Source organism: Siphateles boraxobius, unplaced genomic scaffold (genome assembly GCF_051911475.1).
Source record: "Siphateles boraxobius isolate OS27281-9 unplaced genomic scaffold, OSU_SipBor_1 35, whole genome shotgun sequence".
NCBI classification, from domain to species: domain Eukaryota; kingdom Metazoa; phylum Chordata; class Actinopteri; order Cypriniformes; family Leuciscidae; genus Siphateles; species Siphateles boraxobius.
In genome coordinates, this window is record NW_027508975.1 from 7,190,934 (window position 1) to 7,209,120 (window position 18,187).

Genomic DNA, 18,187 nt, shown 5'->3' on the forward strand with positions numbered 1-18,187 from the left:
AGCGACGGGGTCCTCGGCCCAAGATTGTGCTGAACCCCGAGCCTCGAAAGCCGTCCTAGCCACAAGAATGAAAAGAGAGAGTGCGTGTCTCGCAAAAGCCGGACCACTCTCTCTGCAAAAGCTCAAGCATTACCCAGTCCCCTTACAGGCGGCTGGATATGTTCATACGGCAGTCAATGGGCCAGTCACAGAGCTCGCTCACCTGCAAACAAACGCCGTTTTTACGGCGACGCACAGAAAACACAAAAAGAGTCTTTTTCTGCCTGTGTCACTAAGGGTTCACATGTCCACAAAGTGTGCATTCCCAGATACTGTCAAAACAGTGCCAAATTCATTCCCAGCTCAAGCTGCGCACCCCATGAATGTAGATCACGTGCCTACGGTCATGTACGCACTACTACACACAAGCACTGTTCACACAGTTATAAATTCATCCCTAGTAAAAGCGGGAAACATTATAAAAGTGACGCGTGTGCCTACCACTGTTTATGCACCCCCACTTATAAACACTGTCCTTACAGTGTCAAACACAACCCCAGCCCAGGCTGCGAGTTTTACAGACACAGCGCACGCTGCTATAATCACACACGCGCCCATTCACTCAGCTGCTCAGCGCGCCCATATCTGTACACGCAGCGGCATGGGAAAATATTCCAGATATGCCGAAATGGGTATTGAATATAGTAAAGCACGGATACTCGCTCCAGTTCGCTCGCAGACCACCACGTTTTACGACTGTGGTCGAGACGAAAGTGAGAAAAGAGTGCTCACATGTTCTACGCACCGAGGTGCGCAAACTAATAGAAAAGGGCACTGTGGAAACTGTTCCCCCCTCTCTGAGCGAGGCAGGTTTTTACAGCCGCTATTTTCTCGTCCCGAAAAAGGATGGCGGTCTCCGCCCCATCCTAGATCTCAGACACCTGAACAAAGCACTAATGATTCGCTCGTTCAGAATGTTAACAACCAAGCATATCCTCGCGCAAGTACGCCCAGGAGATTGGTTTCTCTCAGTGGATCTGAAAGATGCTTACTTTCACATTCCAATAGCGCCTCATCACAGGCCGTTTCTGAGATTCGCTTTCGAGGGACAGTCGTACCAGTACACAGTACTTCCGTTCGGCCTGTCCCTGGCTCCCCGTACATTCACGAAATGTATGGATGCAGCACTTTCCCCCCTAAGGCGAAGGGGAGTGCGAATACTGAATTATCTCGACGATTGGCTGATTCTAGCACAATCAGAGAGTCAGTTAATAACACACAGATCTTGGATTATCAGCCATTTAGAATGCCTGGGTCTAAGAATCAATTTTGCAAAAAGCATACTATCTCCCAGCCAGAGGATTTCTTTCCTGGGAATAGTTCTAGACTCGATGCAAATGACAGCGCGTCTCTCATCAGAGCGCGCGCTCACCATCCGGCGCCTTGCAACATCATTCAGGGCGGGCGCGCTCGCCCCCGTCAAGCGGTTTCAGAGGATGCTCGGTCTCATGGCCTCAGCATCGGCCGTACTCCAGCTAGGATTGTTGCATATGCGCCCTCTCCAACGCTGGCTCAAGAGCCGCGTCCCTACTCACGCGTGGCGTTCGGGCCACCTTTTAATCAGAGCGTACCACGGCTGTATAAAAGCCCTGACGCACTGGAAAGCCGCCGACTGGTACCAGTCAGGCGTGAGTCTGGGTGTGAACACAAGGAGAAAGATGATAACGACAGATGCCTCCAAAATAGGTTGGGGGGCCCTTTACGAGGGCAGGCCTGTCTCCGGCTTTTGGTCAAACCCGGAGAAGCGCCTACACATAAACTGTCTGGAAATGAAAGCGGTCGCTTTGGCTCTCAGAGCCCTGCTCCCACAGCTGAGAAACGAACACGTCTTGGTCCGAACGGACAACATGACGGTAGTATCGTACATAAATCGCCAGGGTGGACTCAGGTCGAGCTCCATGCATTCAATGGCCAGGAGACTCATTTTATGGTCCCAGCACAACTTGCGCTCGCTGAGAGCAGCGCATGTGCCAGGTGCCCTGAACCAGGGGGCGGACATGCTATCCAGAGACAAAATTCTCCCAGGAGAATGGGCTCTCAACCCGCTGACGATTCACGGGTTATGGAAAACCTTTGGCAAAGCGGAGATCGACCTCTTCGCCTCCAAGGAGAACGCGCACTGCCCTCTTTTCTTCACGAAAAGCATGGATGCGCTCGCCCAGAGCTGGCCGAGCCGTCCCTTATATGCCTTTCCCCCGATCGCGATGCTACCGCAGGTCATCAGTCGGGTCAGAGAGGAGAAAAACGCAGTGCTGCTGATAGCCCCACTCTGGAAGAACCAAACATGGTTTCCAGATCTGATGCAAATGCAATCTGCACCACGGCCGATTCCACTGAGGCCAGACCTCCTCAGTCAGGCCAACGGGATGATATTTCATCCCCGCCCCGATCTGTGGGCCCTTCATGCATGGCCCCTCAACGGGTTCCCAGGAACCTCACGAGCGGAGCACTAAAAACCATCGCTGAGGCGCGGGCGCCCTCCACAAGACGCTTATATGCCCAGAAATGGAAAGTGTTCAGTGTCTGGTGTAATGCCAAGGGCCTCAACCCTGAAACATGCGAGATTACGAACGTACTCGCTTTTCTACAAGGGCTTCTGGAGGCGGGCCGCGCCCCCTCCACGCTCAAAGTATATGTGGCGGCCATCACAGCATCACACGACCCTGTAATGGAACGTCCATTGGGAAGAAACGACCTAATTATTCGTTTCCTAAGGGGCGCTAGGAGGATGAACCCTTCACGCCCCCCCTCAGTGCCGATCTGGGACCTAGCTACTGTCCTAGACGCTCTTAAAGGGCCTCCGTTCGAACCACTCCGAAACCGTGCACCTTAAACAGCTCTCGCTCAAGACTGCGCTCTTGCTGGCACTCGCCTCGGTCAAGAGAGTGGGCGACCTGCACGCGCTTTCGACAAGCGCTGCCTGCCTAGAATTCGGACCTAACGACTGCAGGGTCGTCCTTAGACCGAAACATGGGTATATTCCTAAAGTGCTCACCACTCCCTTCAGAGCACAGGTTATCTCCCTAACTGCGCTATCGTCCCCAGCAGACGAACACGACGCTAATCTACTCTGCCCCGTTAGGGCTCTCAGAGTGTATTTGGAGCGTTCTGCCCTATTCAGACAGACAGAACAACTGTTTGTATGCTTTGGCGGCCGTACGAAAGGTTCCGCCGTTTCAAAGCAGAGAATCTCTCACTGGATAGTTGAAGCTATAGTGCTGGCTTATGAAGCTAAGGGACTTCAATGCCCCTGGGGAGTCAAAGCACACTCCACCAGGAGTGTGGCTTCTTCCTGGGCATGGTCGAGCGGGATTCCGATCGAGGATATTTGTGCGGCGGCAGGCTGGGCCTCACCGTCCACATTTATCAGGTTCTACAACCTACAGGTCCCGACACTGCATTCCAATGTACTATCAGCATGATGCTAGTTGAACTACGAGTTCGTATCTAGATTATGTATGTGCTTGTGTCACACTGAGCGCCTTCTAGCCGCTCTGTATTCTTTCCCACATATAAAGCTCGCCTCTGCCGGCTAGTTGGATGATAACTTTGCTTTTTTAGCTCAGGCACCTGCCTCTGGCTATCATAAGGCGAAGTTCAGCACGCACGGCGTTTTGCATGGTGTTCCCAGAGCGTAAGCTACTTACGCAATAGGAGAGACCTCTCGAAAGGGAACGACTCGGTTACTAACGTAACCTCGGTTCCCTGAGAGGAGGGAACGAGTATTGCGTAAGCTGCCGTGCTTGTGCTTGGTTAGTTCGCTTCAGTCGTTTTAACCTAAAGAACTCTCATGACGGGGCGCCCAATATATAGCTCTTGGCCACGCCCATCTTGGCGGGCTCTGACGCGCGCGGGCGCGAAGCGCGCTCATTGGTCGCGCATTCAGAGTCGCCCCGTCATTGGTTCGAGCAAGTTGCCGCAGCACAGCCAATGACCGAGCTGCCTTCGTTCATTGCTGTCAGCTGTGCAGCTGCAATGCGTTTTACATAAAGACTTCAATATTCTCGAGAAAAGGAGTTTTCCCATAGCGTAAGCTACTTACGCAATACTCGTTCCCTCCTCTCAGGGAACCGAGGTTACGTTAGTAACCGAGTCGTTCTTAGAGGTTTCAGTATATACAGTCGCTGTACAGCATTGACAATTAATAGAGAAAGATGGTCTGCAGCAAAACACGCTCTGAATTTTGACACTTATACAAGACAATAGAGGTCGACTAATTAATCGGTCGGACGATTAATCGGACGATTTTTTGCATTTTTTAACATAATCGGCATCGGCCAATATCCAAGTATATCAAGCGGATTATTAGGCAAGTGCATTTGTGGGCAGCCTAGTGTTGTTGTTGTTGTGGAACACGTGTTCGACGCACGCTGCCGCTAGAGTCATTTTCCAGCAGAAAGAGCAGACCTCATCAAGTGCCTAAGGTAGGAGCCAAGTTCCTTGGAGCCAAGTTCCTAAGGATTCAATTCTTATAACTCCTTTATATTTAATTAAAAAGTTTTGATATGTTACTGCCAACTTCAAGAAAAAACATGAATAGGTGACATGATGTTCGGCTATTTTGGATATTGATAGCGTAGTTTAAGTTGCATTATCACAGCAGAAGTGTTGCTATCATGTCACAATAAGTAAGCAGGAATTTTGCAATTACAGACAGTGAATCTGAGACTTTTATTTGTTCTGTTTTTGTCTTATATTTGAAAGGGTTGTCACTCAATGCAGAGAAATAAGTAATAAAAAAAGAGACCAACGCACTATAGGCTAGTGACGGACTGGCTTTGCTTTGCTAGCGGGTAGCTACAGACAGACCCGGTGCTAATACGGCACTGGTGCCTCAATGACTGTTATCTGCCAGACCAAATATCAACTCAGATTTCTGTGCTTCATTTCGGTGCTACTGTTATGCCAGTTCTTCTCTTGGATGCTCTGAAAACGGACGTTAGAATAACAGAAACATCGCTTCGCTGCACGTGACGCTAGTCAGCAGCTAACTTTAACATACCGTTAGCTAGTAGCTGGATTAAACATGGTTAAATTGCTGGCCAAACAGTGTAAAGTGTGACTGTATATCACTGTAGTATACTAGAGGGTCCAACAGTGGGACGTTAAGCAGTGCAGCTGCCGTTGTCTGAAGAACAACAGACGGTGCTTTGTGGTGCATTTAGAGTCATTGTAAAATATAATTTTTCACATCTGGTGGTTGTTTTTGTCGTTCAACAGCAATTTACTAGTGAAATACGTTATTGTTATAAGTTATTACTATATTATTAAATCATTCAATTTTGTCCAAATGGCCTAAAGTTTTTTCCCCTTTTTTGTGATAATTAGGTTATGTCCATTTGGCTTTGTCCATCAACAAACAATACAAACAAACCAAAAATACATGTTTCAGGACAGTTTTTGGTAAGAGGATAGAAACGTTTTTTAGCCTTGTATTACTTACAATGCACTGAATTATTAGCTGAATTATGAAACATTTTTTAGATTTTATATCTATACCTCTCTATATAATGACTTGAAGATGATGTCAAGATACTATACAAAAAATACTAACATAACCTTGTATTTTTCCCCTTTTCTAGGCATTACAGTCTGATGCTTCTTCCAAGCTTTAATGTGGTTTTCTGAGAGATAATGTATATACATATATTCCTATCTCCACCTACAGAACTGACCCTGTGTGAATGTGAGTTTTTATTAGCTTTCAGTGAGTTGAAATGGATGTGAACCAGTTCTTCATAATGCCCACAGTATAAAGATTTGGGTGTGATGATCCATTTAACAAGATGACAATCCCCACACAAATAAAATGTTTATTTTCTTAAATGCTAAACTACAGATCCAGAGTAACATTTGTCTCTTCACTAGGACATCTAAGGAGTATTGAGTCACCTCAGTCCTTCTCAATCTTTGACAGGGTTCCAACGCATCCTGGAAATTTTGGAAAATTAATGACCATTTTTTCAGTCCTAGAAAACACATGGAAAATGAGATAAAATGTAAAATGTCCTAAAATCTGGTTGTCTTGGAAAATTCTTTCTTTTTTAAAATGTTCTTATTCATTGAGGAACAAACAGTTTACTAATGGTCTAAAACAATACATTTTAATAATTTACTCACCCTGTGTTGTGATTCCAGTCTTTTGTTCCCCTTGTCTTAAGTGGACTTGTTATTTTGTAACTTTGTTTTTTCCTGTTCTGTCCCTGTTTTGTAGTCCTTTGTAGTTTTTTTATTGTTTATTAGTCTCACCAGGTGTTTCTGATTAGCCACGCCCCCTTGTTATCGTGTTTAGCTTGTTTGCTTTTGTATTTAAGCCCTGTGTCTAGTTCAGTCTTTGTGAGTTCTTGATATTGTAATGTTGATGTTGGTTGTTCTGTTCCCAAGTCCTGTCCCCTAGCCTGAGTCTTTGTCTAGTTTTGAGTTTATTGAATAAAGTGTGCTGCATATGGATCCTGCTTCCTCCGATGATTCAACCACAGCGTTACAGAAGAACTCACGAAAATTAATCCAGCAGCAAGGATCATGCATCTCCGTCAAGGAAAACGTCCTATTGAGGAGTATGTGAGCGACTTTATAGAACTGGCACATTTGACTTTGACGGACTCTGTATGCCTCATGATTTTTTTTAGATGGGGGCTATCTGAGCCACTCGGTTCAACCATGCCTCTTCACGTCATGCCTGCCGAGTCTGAGTCTATTCACGTCACGCCTGACCAGCCTCATCTTCACGTCACGCCTGACCAGCCAGAGCCTCTTCACGTCAGGCCTGCCGAGCCTGTGTTCCACCTCAGCCCTGCCGAGCATGTTACTCACGTCAGTCCCGCTGAGCCTGCACTTCACGTCAGTCCTGCCGAGCCTACGCATAATGTCATGGCCACCGAGCCAGAGACTGTTCATGTTATGCCTGCCGAGCCAGAGACTGTACACGTCATGCCCGTCGAGCCAGAGACTGTACACGTCGTGCCTGCCGCACAAGAGACTGTTCACGTCGTGCCTGCCGCACAAGAGACTGTTCACGTCGTGCCTGCCATACAAGAGACTGTTTACGTCGTGCCTGCCGCACAAGAGACTGTTCACGTCGTGCCTGCCGCACAAGAGACTGTTCACGGCGTGTTTGCCGCACAATAGACTTATCACGTCACGTCTACCGACCTAGAGATTGTTCACGTCGTGTCTGCCGAGCCAGAGACTCTTCACGCCACGTCTGCCGAGCCACTGTCTCCTGACAAGATGGCCACTGCCGAGCCAGTGTCTTCGGACAAGATGTCCGCTGCCGAGCCAAAGTCTCCGGACAAGATGGCCGCCGCCATGCCGGTGTCCCCGGACAAGACGGCCGCAGTGACCTCGCATGAGCCCATAGACAAGAAGGCCACCCGGGTGTCTGTTCCTCCTGATCCGGTGTCTGTTCCTCCTGATCCGGTGTCTGTTCCTCCCGAGCTGGTGTCTGTTCCTCCCGAGCCGGTGTCTGTTCCTCCCAAGGCGGTGTCTGTTCTGTACCTCCCGAGCCGGTGTCTGTTCCTCCTGAGCCGGTGTCTGTTCCTCCTGAGCCAGTGTCTGTTCCCCCTGAACTGGTGTCTGTTCCTTTTGAACCGGTGTCTGTTCCTCCTGAGCCGGTGTCTGTTCCTAAACCGGTGTCTGTTCCAACCCAAAACCCCATAGCTGCCCACCTGAACTGTCTGGTCCACCCTGGCCACCTGAACTGTGTGGTCCACCTTGGTCTCCCGAACTGTCTGGTCCACCCTGGCCCCCTGAACTGTCTGGTCCACCCTGGCCTCCTGAACTGTCTGGTCCGCCCTGGCCCCCTGAACTGTCTGATCCACCCTGGCCCCCTGAACTGTCTGATCCATCCCTGTCCCCTGAACTGTCTGGTCCGCCCTGGTCCCCTGAACTGTCTGGTCCGTCCCGGTCCCCTGAACTGTCTGGTCCGCCCCGGCCCCCTGAACTGTATGCTCCGATGGGGCGCCTGCACAGCCTGCTCCGCTCTGGTCGCCTGCACAGCCTGCTCTGCCCATGCTCCACGGTCCAGGTCCGCCCACACGGAAATCAAGACAAAGAAAAATGCGGCATGAAATACAATCCATGTACTTTTTTCTCTGAGGTGAATATATGTGTTGTGTTCTTCATAACAAGAAGTTATTGCTTTAACATCTGTCAACTGTCATTCTGACTGTCTCTGACAACCGGAGCTCAGGTCTGGATATATTCCACTCAGGGAAGAAAGTACACAGATACTTTTTTGGGATTTCTAGGCATTGTATTTGATGTCATGTTTTTATTAAACTTGATTTCTCGCAACTTGTGTGCTTTTTCTGGGTGAGTCGGAATGAACTGCGGCACTTATTGATTCTCACGAACACGCATGTTGTGCAGGATATCCACGGTCAGGATTTTCATTAAATAATAATACGTACAAACTTCGTTTTTTTTTTTTTACCAAACTCTATTGTATACCCGAAGAACATGTAGGATATATGACACGTGTTGCATGGAATCATTCATCTTTTTAAAAGCTTAATGTTAATTGCTCTTCACTGCCATTATATGGGACTTTTTTAATTTTTCCTTTTATAGACTGAAAAATAAAGCATACTGCATTAGAACAACACCAGGGTGAGTAAATGATAATCATTTTCATTTTAGGGTGAACTATCCATTTAGCGTTAGTCGCAGAAAGCGCAATTTTCATGGATGCTGAGTTTCGACACGTGAGAGAAGTATTTTGAATTGCACTGCATTACGACTGAATACTGTCAATAATATATAGTAAATTAAAACAAAATTAAAATAAACTATACAGTTTTCTAGAGAGAGGAATATATTACTTTAGGCCTTGAATCTGTGATCCTTGTCTTTTATTTTTGTCTTTATGAAATTTGAAATGTACTGGAAAATGAGTGTAGAGTGGAAATCCTTTTTGAGTCTTGATAGAGACCTCTGTTCTGTGCATGGTTACTTGGTCAGAACACTTCTGGGTTCCTGGTGCCGAGATAGTAGAGGTACAGGCCACAGATAAGATCGGGTTAACAGTCGAGGATATCCTGAGACCATCAATCAGAATCTTAACCATTCTAATCTTCCAGCCCATTGTCAAAATGGTACACACAAACATCAACAAAAAAGACTGGCCTTTTGGTTTGGACAGCCAATATTAAAACCCTTTTTTAGAAAAGGTTTAGACCTTTTTTAGAAAAGGTCTTACTAATTACTCCTGGAGAAGAGCGAGGATTAATCAACAGTTCTCAGATTAAAAGTTAAAGTTCTTCATACTACTGTATTTAGAGGCTTCCTCTAAACCTGAAACCCGTTAAGTTTGTGGTGGACGTAGTGCTACACTGCCAAATACTTTTGGAGAGAGAAAACCACCCTGAAACAAACAAACATGGTCTACAAATGACTGTGTTTGTGGCTAGACAAGAATTTAACAAAAATCTGGTGATTTCTGTGTGTCACAGAATATGTAGTGAGGTTGAATTATATGAGTGACTACATTTTAATTTCATTTACAGTCATACAAATATGCAGTTCTTTTTTATGGAATTGCTTTAGTTTTTGGAGATGCTCTCTATCTGCTTACAACTCAAAACTTGGAAACTGTAAATCTGATTTGTAGGTGCAACATTGGAAAGTTTGTGTTAACTGCAAACTTATTTGTTGATACAGAATTCTCCCTTTAAGGGCATTGCCTAAGTGACAAGCTGTTATACCCCTAAAGATAAAAAACAAATTCTGACTGTGTAACTTCAACATAAATTAGTTTTGGTTGACAAAAATGTTGATATTAACAGTAAAGATCTCCGTCTTTTATAGTAGCTCGTCTTTCATAGTAGGATCCTGAGGGGGGCACATCTGATGGACTCATTGCCCCCTAAAATCACATTATGAAGTACCTGCGTTTCTTCTTGGTGTCTTAATTTCTCTACAACATTCAACAAGAGTTAAAGCTATTTTTCTGATTCCATTGGGCACTAATTCGCAAAGTACCATGAGTCAGCCACTCCTAATTGAATCATGAACTCAAACCCTCTAATTGAGATGGATAACACTGCTGTACTCTGCAGATGATGTGCTCATTTAGAAAACCACATCAAATTTCCAGATATTTCACCCAGCTTCACAGCCTTGTACTGGTCACAGAAAGTCTGCTTGGGCTCATTTGTAAGTTTGCCACCTCCATGGGTGGTCTAAAGTTCATATTTGTATGTTTGGTATTTGCGCAGTGTTAGAGCGCTTTGTTTTTCTGGCATGTCTTTCGCTGCTCTCAAAAACGAGTAGACTGGTGGTGTTTTCTTTTGCACAGCTTTTTTCTGAGGAACAAATGTCTGTTTTCAAAAATGTTCCTTTATAATGTCAGCCTCATTCTCCCCACATAAAATGCAGTCTGTTGGCATAGCCTTTACACATATGTTGACAGCATAGTATTTATTCAACTTTTTGACAGCCTGTTTCAAGTAGTGCACACATATATTTCTGTCTTAATTTTGCTTCCGCTTTTGTCTGTAATATAAGTTTAGTTAAATAATCCACGCTGTTTTTCTGGGATTTCTGGTGTTTCAACCCAATTCTTTTTGCCTTTCTTGTTATGCTTGGCACATTATATTCTTTATAAACTGAAGTTATATTTCTCATTATGGAACAGCTTTTTTAGCATAAATGACAGAGGAATGATTTTAGAGATTCTCCATCCCAGATAATCTGAGCATAAAAAAAAAATCTCTAATTTTGGTAAAATGACGTTAGTGGAAGCAGCTGTTTAGGGAGGGATTCCTGTTGTCATTGAGGCCAGGCCATGTTGATATGGTTTCTCAGGAAACTAGGTGAGACGGGGCACTTGGATGCATGTTGAAGGGTCGTTATGGGATGATACTCTCAACCAGGGTCATGTACGATCCAAACCAGGACATAGAAATTGTCAGAGGTCAGTGTTTTTCCCAGGGAGTCAGTTGGGTGAACTCTATTGAGTGTATGATGAAGATTCATGGCATGCTTTTATTTACTGTCAAACAAAGTCTCAGTGGACACTGATGATGCGAAGAATGGACTGTAAGCGCTTGCTTTTTCTTAACATCTGTTGCAGTTTTGTTGCACTGATTTGTTCTGTAGATAATTTTTCATTTTGTTTTCACATTTTTGGTCGTTTTTGTTGTCTAGTCAGGGAGGTTAGTCTGGACATCACAATGGCTTGCATTATTGTTGACTGTTTTTCAAAAATGTTGCCCCCTTGTGTGCATAGTTCAAACCACAGTGCTAGTGCCTGCAATGTGCTTTTCTTCTGTCTTTTCCACACTAAGTTTGATTGGAAGTTTGAACGCAAGCAGTAAAATAAAAGCTGTGGCCCTTAAAATCTATCCATGTAAGGAATTTGGAATTATGCCTGGGATTTTTAACTCAGGGAGTTTACGTTATTTATTCTAACATGATTGTTTGGGTTTTGGGATTTTGTTGCCCCTGCTGTGGAGGAAATTGCTCTCCCGCCTGCTGGTTTGAAAATAGAAAATTATTTTTTAAAAGAAAAACGAAGTAAAACTATGATTTTTTTTTTTCAGTTGTTGAACCCTTTCAATCCCAATTATCTCTTAAGTCTGATGTTCTCATCCTGTGTCGCACGTGAATAAACATTTGAGGGGTAGGAGAGACCGAAACATTCAATGCTCTGAGATAACAATCAGTGAAAGTGGAGCTCTTATCGGCAGCGTCCAGACATTTAAAGTTTGTGTGCTTGTCTACGTGAGTCCATGCGTGTCTGCCTTTGCCTGTCAGTCATTTTCTGTGTAGTAGGCAATTATTATTACTACTACTATTATTGTTATTTTATTTTTGAGATTATGAAGCCTAGTCATTCTCCAATAATTAAGATTTTACTCTTTTCACTTACCCATAAACCACATAATACTTACTGATAAAAATTCCGTCTGTGGAACATAAAAGAAGATATTTTGAGACTCGGTGTTTTTTTTTTTTCCTCCTCCATACAATGAAAGTCAATGGTAACCAAAACTGTCTGGTTATTAATATTCTTCAAAACATCATCTTTTGTGTTCCAAGAGAGAGAAAAAAAGTCGCACAGTTTTGGAATGACATGAGGGTGAGTAAATGCAATAGAAGTCAAAGGTAATCAAAACTATCTGGTTACTAGCATTCTTCAAAATATTTTCTTTTGTGTTTCGAGAGAAACCCTAAGTCATACAGGTTTCGAATGACATTAGGGTGAGTTAAGTATGACACAATTTTCATTTTAGGGCAACTATCCCTTTGAGACTAATAGTCTAGATCAGGTTTTGCATGCAAACAGACACTAATATTGTGTGGACTTGGCTTTATTTATTAATTAATTAGTATTTATTAATTAGGAACTTAATTAATGAATTACTTAATCAGTTGTTTAAATTTTAGCAACAGAAAATGCATAGATATGATACATTTCCAAGATGATACTAAGTACTTTTATTGCACCTGAATTGACTCAAAAATAGGGATCCACCTATATTAGCATTTTGGCTAATAACGATAAGCTGATAATTATTAAAGAAATAAATGATAAATGCTTAAGATTCAATATTATTTTTTCTAAATTAAAAATAAAACACTAAAAACTTAACAAAAAGTAGTCATTTAAATGCTACAACATACATTATGAAAAATCGATTTTTGTTTTGAGATTTGATAAAGTTTTAAGAATGTTATTACATTTTTGGTGTTTTTAAAGATTAACTTTAAGTGATGTGGTACTTGTATGATATTTGTTGCGTCTTGGAGGATGTGAACAGCTATCTAATCAGCAAAAAGTGGAAATAACCCAAAGAATTCAATTCCACTTATCAGTCCAACTTATGGTCAAGTTGAGTGTCCCTTTTGTTGTCTGAATGCTCATTTGGATGTTTTCAGTTTAAGATCAACTACAAAATAGCTGGCCTTAAAAACGGCAACAAAGTACTATTTGTCATTTAAGGATATCAGACTTGCTGAAAGTAGGCTTTTAGTGCAATCGTAGTGATGTAAACTCCCTCCTTTTTCTCCTCCCTTGTTAGGAATTTCCTAATGGTTCCTGTCATCTAGTGCTTGTTTCCTCTTTCTCATCCAGCCAGAAGTAAAGTTTACCTGCCCGCTCTTCTAATCTATATCGTGCACTTCTAACCCAGAGAGAAAGGACAGTGTCCCTTCTGTCCTCCATATCTCTCAACCTCTTTAGTGCTCCTTTTATCAATGTAAAATAATTACCTTGAGGAAACATGACTGAGGTACAAGATGGGTCAGGCAGAGCATCACTCTTCTCTTCTCCTGTGCCAGCCTGAGCCCTGGCAGCCTCACTAACCATATATAAAGGAATTTCTCTGAGAACTTTATATCAGTTTCAGTGTTTATCCACCAGCCCCCCTTCATCCACATCTACCAGCTACCAGATGCCAGGCATTCCACTTTAAGGTTACAGGAGACAAAGGTTGGGCTCCATCACGCGAATAATATGTCACATTGAAACTAAGCCAAGTGCCAGGGCCTTGTTGTGAAAACAGCATTAGGAGTAAAACAGTAATATTGTGCATTTCACAATTTAAAAGAACTGTTTTCTATTTTTATATATATTACATGTAATTTATTCCTGTGATGGCAAAGCTGAATTTTCAGCAGCCATTACTGCAGTCTTTTCAGTGTCACATGACCCATAAGAAATCATTCTTATTTGCTGCTCAAGAAAACATTTCTTCTCATTATCAATGTTGAAAAAATTTGTGGAAACCGTTTTTTAAGGATTTTTTTGATGAATAGAAAATTCAAAGAGCACCATTTATTTGAAATAGAAACCTTTCTTAATATTATAAATGTATTTAGTGTACCTTTTGATCAATTTAATGTGTCCTTTAATGTGACTCACATTTAGTCTATGTTCACAAAGTGGCCATCTTGAAATATAGTGCCAGGACATTTAATGGTGGTTTTGCATCCTTTTTTATTTTGATAAGTAATCTTTGGCTTGGTCCCAATGTATGTCATCTTCATCATCTTATTGTTAAGTTCATAAGCCCTCAAGACAACCTAAATTTGTAAATTTAAATGACTGTTTGGGGTTCAGTGGTTGTCTAGTGCCTCTAGTGGTGTAGTGGTGCCTTTTCCTCTGGTTCCTCGTTCCAAACAGCTCTGCTGAGAGGTAATGGGCTGTGAAAGTGCTTAGGTTCCACCCAAAACATATTAACATACAAGGACACAGTGGGTCCTTCAGTAAAACACACACAGGCCCACACATGAGCTCTGACTCAGAAAACTGGAGCCTTGGGTGGGGTGTCAACCGTCGCAGGTGTCACAGCTTACTTTTAGCAGTCGTTCCTGGCAGTCGTATAAAGCAAAACAGCTTTTCTGATGGAATGCCGTGGCATTCAGATTTGTGATGGCTGTTTATTTTTATACACTTCACTCACGGAACATGACAGGGTGAAAGAGTTGGGAAACTCTTATTACCAGGACTGTTTCCATGGGTCAATTTCACCTTGTAAAGGCAGGGTGGAGGTGGTGAGGTCAGCTGGTTTGTGAATGAGCTCCAGTGGCAGGCCTTCCCTTCCACTCCCCAAGTCACTTCACTGAGATGTGTAAAAAAAACACCCTGACACCTGGGTGTGAATGGCAGCCTGCAACTCAAAACCGCACACACAGGATACTATTGATGACATCACAAGATGACACACGGAAAACTCATCCGTTCCTCTGTGAAGACTGTAAGGACCTCTTCAACGCAAGTAAGAATTTCCGATTCCCCATTTGTTGACACTGATGATGTCATATGATTAATGAGCCCATATTATGATAGTTGTTGATTCACAATCCTCAAAATAGAATTAAGCTTTTTTCCTTTAAGTTGTTAAAAAAACACAAATTTTATCTTTATATCTTTAAAGCAATGATTCTCCACATTTTTGACTAAATGGCTAACAATTTTCGAGACCCCATGATCTTTTCCATTTGTTTGTGATTTGTTGTGAAAATATAAATTCAATATAAAAATGCCAATGGAGCTATACAATGCTATTAATTTATATGATTTTTCAAGGTCTAGAAATTACAGTTGAAACATTAAAAATATCATCATCTTTTTTTTTTTTTTTTGGTTAACTTCCTTTAACAGTGACATTGAGTAGTTTCATAGATCCTCCATCAGCTATAGCAAGAACAGACCATGGTCCAGACATTTCTTTGGACATTGAAGTGATAGAAATCAAGACCTGAAGGGGTTCGTTGAAGGATCCTTGACTATTTACATCGGTTAATGGCATGATCAGCAGCTAAGATTAGTAAGATTATTACGTTTAGGAGGAAAACCGAGGTCTGTTTTCCCTTTGCAGAGCACTATTCATACTCATTTCAATATCTGATAATCTTTGAGTGACTCTCATTGAGAAAATTGCTTGGATAGGATCAAACAAACCGGCAAAGAACACGAAAAGCCATTGCTATTAAAGTTTGGGGCTAATGGTGGTCTTCAAAGTCCCCAACCCACTGAGGAGAGCGGTCATTACAAAAATATGCTTATCCTCATTGGAAACAGTTCACCTGGTCATGAAAACTAAGAGCTTAGTCTCGCCCCACTCCTTTTAATCACGCATATTCAGAGGTAGCCAACAACATGGTTCAAGAACACAATAGGTTATGTTTATCCAGCACTAATAAAGGTTTGAATTCACACGAAAGCACTAAGTCTACTCTTAATGGAATATTTGGGTTCAATATGAGTTAAGATCATTTGACAGCATTTTTGGCATGTTGATTTCCCAAGAAATTATTTATTAAAAAGTTTTATTAAAAAAAAAATTGATGGCCTTGCAATGGAATCGAATGGGGCCAATTTAAAAGCAGAAATGTTAAGCTTATAATTATCAAATGTTATCGATTGAGCCTAACTTGTATTGAACCTGAAATCCCCCTTTAATCAAGAAATAGTGTGTATGTACTTTTCTATCATTTTAAGTCTAATTCACACTGCTCCAACCAACGCAGACAAACACGTTCTTCAGGTTTTGTTAGATCAGTATGTCACCTCTTTCGATGTCTGTTGCCGTTGGTAGACACTTGTTTTCGAGTTGCCAGATTACAGTATGTCACTTCTTAAACGTTCTACAACGTGACAAACGAATATCTGGCAATTCAAAAACAAGTGTCTGCCAATGGCAACAGACATTGAAAGGTGTATTATACTGATCCAACAAACCCTGAAGAATACAGTATGTCTGCAATGTTGGTGCAGTGTGAATTAGCCCATACTTTGCTTCATCACTATCAGGTTTTGTCATGCTGGTTAAAACCAATGAATTGCTGAACACAAATGTGTTTTCTTGACCTTTGGGTCCAATTTTCAAAGCCCACCATGTGAACGTAGTGCATATAAACAGGTCAGTAATTAGCCACGTGCCTCTTTATTGTCTGTTCCATTACTTACGAGACACACAAACTCAGATTAGCATCTGATAACGCACCTAATATCCAACCATGTCAGGGGCTGCATGGATGGAAGGTATCCAGTGGCTAGTCTTAGCCGTAGCTCCCTGCGAGCACAATGGCCCACTTGTTGCTCCGTCTCCTCTGGCATTATCCAAAGCTATATCAGGCCCTACCCGAGGCTTCAAAAAACCCATTTTTCAATGTGCGCTCAATCTTGGGTTTTTGATTGGATATCAATCAAAATAGGATTGGATATAGGATAAAGTTGGTGTTGCGAATTATCTACAGTTTGTATATGTTGCACAGTGGCTAATTGGAACTGAATGAGCTCATTGTTATTGGGATCAGATTAGGAGCAGAGCGCTGCGATGATGGTTAATTTAGGTTTAGATAACATGTTCTGTAACACTGCTTGTTCTTACACACTCTTCAAATAATTATCCAAAATAATTAAGGGATTTTTATTCCAGGAGAATTCAAATCTGGTAATAGGGGCCATTAACTGTGTTAATGCGTATCTCGAATTGTAGCCTTAAAACGCTGCTTTACACATTCTGGATTAAGCATTTGTACATATTATCGTAGCAATTCATCCGGGAAAGGTTCCACTTGGGAAATGTTGCTAAGTGGTTTACAGTCTAGATCAGTCAGCCAAGAAATTTAATCTCATCTCATAAAACTGATTGGTTTAATTGGCTGAGAGTCTGGCAAGATTACACTAAAACAGACTTCCACTGTACTTATTGCTGCATACATGCTTATAATCTTGTGCCTGAACGTTAAGGACAGCACAGTAGAGGCATTTTGAAGCAAAGAATGCTTTCGCTGACGTGAAATCGATGCACTGCGAGCTGCGCCAGCACAGCCTGAATTTTCCAAAAGGTGCTTTCTGGGAAAGATTTGTCTGTTTGTATGAGTGCAAGCATTTGTTTGCAGATGTTTATGTTGGAGGTGGGAAAACAAGGGCTTAAATGGTTACCAGGAAAAGAGGAGGGGTGCATATCCATCCCTCTACTCCACCTACCCCACCCCATCCTCTATACTGCTTCCTTATTCTACCCGGCCGCAGACACTTGCCTTTTATATGGAGGGTACCAGTGAAAAAATCCACTCTCTCTGTTTGGAAAAAAATACTTGCAAGAAAAGAGACTGGGACCTTCCAGATGCTTTGCCCCCAGTTAAAAGCCCTGTAAGGAAGTCCTCTTCTTGCCTGGAGTCAGGAGAGCCACTGCCTAGTGAAGTCGAGCACCCTGCCTCTCACATTCTCCCTCTCCCTTTCTTTCTCTCTCTCTCTCCCTCCTACTTTCCACCCTGTGAGAGTGCACAGAGATTCAGAAGGTGCGTCTGAAATCTACTTGTATCCAGTCTGGAGACAACACCACAAGGACTTTTTTTCCTTCACTGCGACAAGCACATGGACTTAATTTTCTCCTGAGACAGAAGTAAGAACAAGAATCAGATTGGCACCTGCCATTGAGAACCAGAACTTTCTCTAGAGTTGTATTAGTCCTTTCTACTCGTATGTAAACACTGTTTGACTGCGACCAAGTGCCAAGGCATTCCCGAGACTTCCCTGTCTGCTGGGTTGCCATCACATCTTCTCAAGTTATTTCTCCAGAGATGACTGTCTGAAGAGGGAACACAGAAAAGAAACCACCTGACCTGCAGAAGTTACCTGCCTGAGAAATTGAGGTGAAACAAAAGGGTGAGGTAAGTTCATATCTGAATC

At 42.9% G+C, this 18,187-nt stretch overlaps 1 protein-coding gene across 3 annotated transcripts in view; it reads left to right on the plus strand.

Annotated features, from left to right (window-relative positions):
• The window catches only part of col8a2 (collagen, type VIII, alpha 2), a 127,101-nt gene that overhangs the window by 56,496 nt on the left and 52,418 nt on the right, over positions 1 to 18,187 (plus strand). The window contains exon 1 of one of the 3 annotated variants that reach the window (XM_077196164.1): positions 17,395 to 18,163. The exons of 1 other annotated variant lie outside the window; for it this stretch is intronic. The gene's annotated coding sequence lies outside the window, so the exon portion shown is untranslated. Of the gene's footprint in view, positions 1 to 17,394; positions 18,169 to 18,187 lie in introns of those variants that run through there. One more of the 3 variants, XM_077196163.1, reaches the window with a different exon arrangement.